The sequence below is a fragment of the Octopus bimaculoides genome, chromosome 16 (genome assembly GCF_046866305.1).
Source record: "Octopus bimaculoides isolate indiv1 chromosome 16, ASM4686630v1, whole genome shotgun sequence".
NCBI classification, from domain to species: Eukaryota; Metazoa; Mollusca; class Cephalopoda; order Octopoda; family Octopodidae; genus Octopus; species Octopus bimaculoides.
Window position 1 is genome coordinate 20,345,402 of NC_142943.1, and position 6,000 is coordinate 20,351,401.

A 6,000-nucleotide genomic window follows, 5' to 3' on the forward strand; every position below is an offset into this window, starting at 1 on the left:
TGACTGAGCAAACCTCTGATTCAAAGGCATCCTAATTGTGACCATACCGTCTTTTTTTCTTTTTTTCCAAACATCACAATATATCTATAATTATCTTTTTTACTTTTTCTTTTCTGTTTGTTTTTAAGACAAGGTGTGATTCGAAGGTAATTTAGCTGCTATTCTTTTAACTGGTCAGTCAACTGCGTAGGTTTCTTCTCGTTGGATCGTATGCAATTTATTTATAAACCCTGACTAGGTGTATCTACCATGTGCTCTAGAGCAACATGTTCACTCACCGAAATCTTCCTACTACATTATAATATATAAAACACACACACATATATATGTATACACACATATACATATGTATATGTATGTATATGTATGTATATACGTACATATGCAATATAGTTACGGTGTTTTTATTGTTGCCGTTCTCTACTATATTCCGAAAATGTTGCTAGGGTTACCTCAAAACGGTTGGGAGTCATTTGATCAAATATTGTGTTTAGATATACACATACGCGCACAAATCATACAGGAGGAAGTGGCCTATGTTTATAAAATATTTCATAAAGGAAGCTTATTGTTCCCATATTATATGTTAATTGTTTGGCAAGTGTCATTGACTTAGGAAGTTAGTTCCCAGGGGAGTGGTGCTTGTGTTGCAGTTTTTGATTGTCGGTTGGTGAATTTTTTGTTTTTGCACCTTGGATTAAGCCATCTGAGACCCTTTTGAAATGTATTAAAATCAAGATCTCCCTTTTCACCCGTTCCTAATATACCGAGCCCCACTAAAGGTCTCATTTTGCGAGCGCTGTACTTATAAAGTTACGCGACCCGCTGCTTTTCAGCCCCTGGTTGTAGTGTCTCTTGACTCCGCCTGAGATAATGAACGCCACACAGTCTCATTCCCCACTCGCTTATTTATCAATATCAGAATTTGTGAAATGAATTATTGAGCGACAAGAACTTCCAACTGGGTACAGTTTCAAACTAAGACGCCATCGCTTGGACGATGAGGAGGAAGAGGTAGACAAGTTGAAGGCAGACCAAAACTGCTGCTACCTGATCCATGAAGTGGCGTCCCCCGCATGGAACTAATCGATTTGTCCGTGATATCGAACTGTTCCGTTTGAACATAAACTTATACGAATGTCTTGTCTTCTAACACTTAGCTTCATAATTCTTTTAAGGAAAGAAAAAAGGTAATACAATCAACCCAAGCAATTCCATTCGCAACTGATGTGGCCTTCTGTGAAATACAATAAACACATGAAAATGCGGTTCTGTGGTAGATTTATGTGGTGTTGAATTTTGACATTGTAGCCTGATGTTTGTAAATATATATATAATGTTATTTGCGTTTTAGGAGAAAAACAGATTTTGTGACTCCCATGCCTTCACCAATAATATTAGCTATGTAAATATAGTGAAATACTATTACTTTATTGCATAAAAGAAAAATAAACTGATATTTATGAGGATGTAATGATTAGATATGTTTAAAGAGCCATAAGTTGGCAGCATTTAAATGTTGTTTTTAAACACCTTTGTTGTAAGGGGAGATATCTATAACATGGTTATTTTATTTTATATTATTGAATTACTGGTACCTTTATTTAATCTAAGAATGAACAAAATCGGAATGTAAAAATGCCATTCTTAAACTATTTTAATCTTTCTCACTATAGATGCATATAGTTTTATTTACCTTATGGTAATTGTGTATAGTTTTTCGTATGTGTATTTGGTGTGCAAGATTCTTGATGTGAATACGTGTGTTGAAAGAACTATTAAACCTATTCTTTCAACTTGAGATCAATAGTTAGACCAACCGTGTGGCTTTTTCAACCTCAACATGACAATTTATACTTCATGTAGCCCTCAACATCACTGAACTCATCACTTTCATTTTCACCACAACAGATAGCTTACCTCAGTTTAGCACCTACATGTCCTGCAGTTTTATTTATTTTTTAAAAAATATGGTTTGATTTTAACCTGTACATTACTTCCAACTCTTCTCCTGTATGTACCTCTGCCTTAGCAAATGCCGATCTCGCTACACTTGCAATATTGTCATTCTTTAAATTATCCTATTTTGATTGATTTTAAAACATACCTTGGTTCATATCTGGTATTGCTGAACCCTATATAATCTTGACCGAGAAGTCCGTATTTTCAAAGGTACTTCATTCTTGATTATCAAAGATGGAACCCCATTTTGTTTATCGGAAACTATTAGATCGCTCCATCTATCATATTTTGTTTTAAAATTTTATTTAAAGCAATGGGATTTCATTTAAATGAGGTTTGTCTGCTATTTCTAGCTGCTCGTCTGGCCGCATAGAAGTTTCATCGTTTGCTTTCTTTCTATGCCATTAGATTAGATCCCTTGTGGCCTGATGTTTTACTATACCCAATCTATCTTTCAAAACCAAACAGATTTTAAATATACTCTTAATACTTGCTACAAAAGCAAATGTTTTGATTTAGAATAAATTATCAAAGTCCAATCGAAACAAAAGGGCTCTGTGTCATTTGTTCTTGAAGTTAAGATTTAAAACATGATATCTTTACAAATAATATTTTTCGTAATTTTTTTCTCCTTAATTCAAATTAAAAGAATATTTATTCTTGTTAAATAGTCTTTCTTATAATATAAATTATTTAGTAACAAGAAAATTAAAATTCTTCAATTTATAATATTCCTTTCTACTGTAGGGCACAAGGCCTGAGATTTTGGGGGAGAGGGTCTTGTAGATTACATTGACCCCGGTGCTTGACTGGTATTTATTTTATCGAATCCAGAAGTATGACAGGCAAAGTCGACCTCGGCGGAATTTGAACTCCGACCGTAAAGACGGACGAAATGCCGCTAAGCATTTTGTCCATCGTGCTAAAGATTCTATCAGTTCGCCCCTTTACCTCTATTTATAATATTCAGGTTTATTTACCCCTATTCTTTCATGTAATTTAAAAAGGATATTTTATTATTTTATCTCCTACCATCTTACTACGTGTGATTGCGATTGTCCCTTAGTACAATTTCTGATGCCAGTTATAAATTTACAAGTTTAAAAACTTCTTTTTTTTTTGCTGTTTATTTTCTTGTGAAATTAGTCACTTCGAGTTTTAAAGAAACATTAGCAAATTTGCCACTAGCCACTGTAAAAAAAAAAAAAGTGCCAATATATATTTACTCTACCAACTGTTGAGTCAATTCCTGCTCCACCTTCTTCACCTCAGCCGTCTCCATCTCTTCTCCCCACCAGCCCGCTACTGTTTACTTCAGCAGCTGTTACCTCACAGCTTGATGTGTTTTCTATAGCCACATGGTTTTGAAAGCGCATGCTCCTTTTTATAGTCATTAACATCCTCCCCTCTTTTTTTTTTCTTCTTCTCTTTCCCTCTTCGTAACGCAACTCTCTTCATTCACACTTGTTTTTTCTTTGTTTACACAACTATTATTAGTTTTCTAATTAATTACAGTTTTTGTTCTGTCCCCCCCCCCACTCCCCTCCCCCCATCCCTCCACACGTATCATTATAGACCACCAAAATATTTTGTTTACAATAAGATAATTTTAGAGTGCTTGGTCACCAGATGAATCGATCGAAATTCAGAAAATAGTTGGAATCATATATCGACTAATTTAATAAAACTGTAACTGGGGGTTGAGTTATCCTGGTCACTACTGCAGAGGTAGGCAACTGAATAATTAGGATCACCTAACGTGTCCAGGTCATCATTTGGCTGTCCAACACTATGTATTGTGCCTCGCAGTTTCACGTTTTTCTGTGCTTAAACAAGCGCCTGGACACTCTTCTAACTAGGTTAGCTGCTATAACACCTGACTGATTGACTGTTTTCTGAAAGGTCACCCATCTAAGTGTCAACCATGTGCTTATGCCAGCCTGCCTGTCTTGTAGCAGCTTTAACTCAACAGAAATACACAATATTATTACCTTCTCTCTGTAACTGTTCACTTCTCAACAAATTTCATTGTCTTGGATTTCGGTGAAATCTAATTATTTAATGACTTTAACACGTATTAATGCATGCAACAGGGCAGATAATCTTGCACGATATATCTAACCTCAGTGCATTGGAAAAAATAGTATTGTGAAGTTGGTAGAAGGCCAAGACACACGTGAGAGATGAGGTAGTTGTTTGGAGAGCTTTAAAAATGTTCGTTCAGGTAGATAAGTGAGACTACACACACACACACACAGTTTGGTAAACTTGTTTCAACCCATGTCATCGTGTAGCAGGAGAACACGTCTACTTGTGGTTACTTAACGTTATAATAATAGAAGTCAAATCACCCTCTACTGTCTAAGAAAAATGGAAAGACGTAATAGGTGAGGTAGTTTTAGACTGATGAAAACTGGATGGTCACAGCTGGAATGTCTAACTGCTTGATCTGGAGCTAAACAGCAACGTAACGATATGAAAACTCGTTTAAACACTATTATCTGTCAGATTTTTAAAATCATTTTATATTTCAAATTTATAAGATTTATTTTACAATTTCTGATATATATTTATTAAAAGGAAAATAAATAAGTTTTTGAAATGAATTTTATTTTAAAATTTTCATTTCTTCAGTTTGGCTTACTTGAAGCAGATTGTAAATATTTTTATTCTTATCAAACTTGGAATGGAAGTAATTCAATTTCTTCTCACATTTAGATTTAACACTTCTTTAAATATGTGAATTTATTTATAATACCAATGTTTTGAAGTGTATTTTTTTATTCGGTTATTCTGTGGAAACAGGTATAAAGCAGAGGCATTAGTAATATTCCTCAAGACCGACCTAAAACAAACATTTATTTTCTTACAAGCAATAACATTAAATGAGAAAGCCCTTCTTTGTATTACTACTTGATTTGCTAGAAGCAACAGACATATCTCCTTTACACCACACCCTATCATTTTAAAAAGAAAATACAGTAGGTAATGTAGCCCCAGATACACTATACCTGAAAATAAAATGGGATGGCCTTGGCTCAAATGCCTCTGATCAAAGGTCAGCTCAATTAAGGATGACACAAGGCTTTACAACAACCCTTATTGAAAAATTAAGAAAATTCACTCTATTCCAAAAACAAGCTTGGTTTTGTCATTTTGTATGCACATGCATGTCTGTGTCATCATTCTGAAAACCCTACAGCTTTATGAAAAATTTTGTGGTGCCAAGGTTGAATTATCAATATAAAATTCAGGTCCTTCACGTTTTATACCTGGTTCATGTATTTTATGTATTTTGCATAAAAATTTCTTAAAAATTGGTCCAAAATTTGATATTGCAAAATTCCTGTTACTCTGTTTATTGAAAATTTTAATTTAAAAATTTCGTTTTTAATTTTTATCTATATTTATCGATATTTTGGCTAAGTTGCCTCAACTGTGGAAATAAAGTAAATTATAGAAAGAAAAAACTTATGTGAGACACTGGTTGAATGTTATATGGAGCCACGATTTTTCCAAATATGGTGAAAAAGGCAAAATTTATATATATATACTTTTAATAATTTTAATTTGTTTCTACTTCATTTGCAAAGTTAATTGGGGAGGAGCCATAATTGCTGTGTGTGTGTGTGTTTGTATTTGTGCGTGTGTGCATGCATGGATGGTGGAGAATAATTGCTTTTTCCAAACAATTCTAATCATATTTCTCAAAATTCTAAAATGATAAATAATTGATTTGATTTTCTGAGATTGGATAAAATAAATAAATCTTACTCGAAATGATTTTTTTATTTTTTTATATGTTCCTTAAACATTATCTCTATCTTCTGAAGGAAAAATCATGTTTTTCTTAGCAAGAATTCCTCTAAGTAAACAACAGAAAATAGATAAACGGTGCTAATATTATATAGTTTTAAATGCTGCTTCCATCCATCAAATTGTCACCTTCACCAGGAGTCCACAAAGAGTAGCTGCTGACCCAGTCAATGTAAATAGCTTTTGAATAAATAAATAGAATTCTCCTCTGATATATTCTCC

At 33.6% G+C, this 6,000-nt stretch overlaps 1 protein-coding gene across 20 annotated transcripts in view; it reads left to right on the forward strand.

The window, feature by feature from the left end:
- Positions 1-6,000, forward strand: part of LOC106867422 (uncharacterized) — a 224,507-nt gene that overhangs the window by 41,104 nt on the left and 177,403 nt on the right. The gene's annotated exons all lie outside the window — the stretch shown is intronic.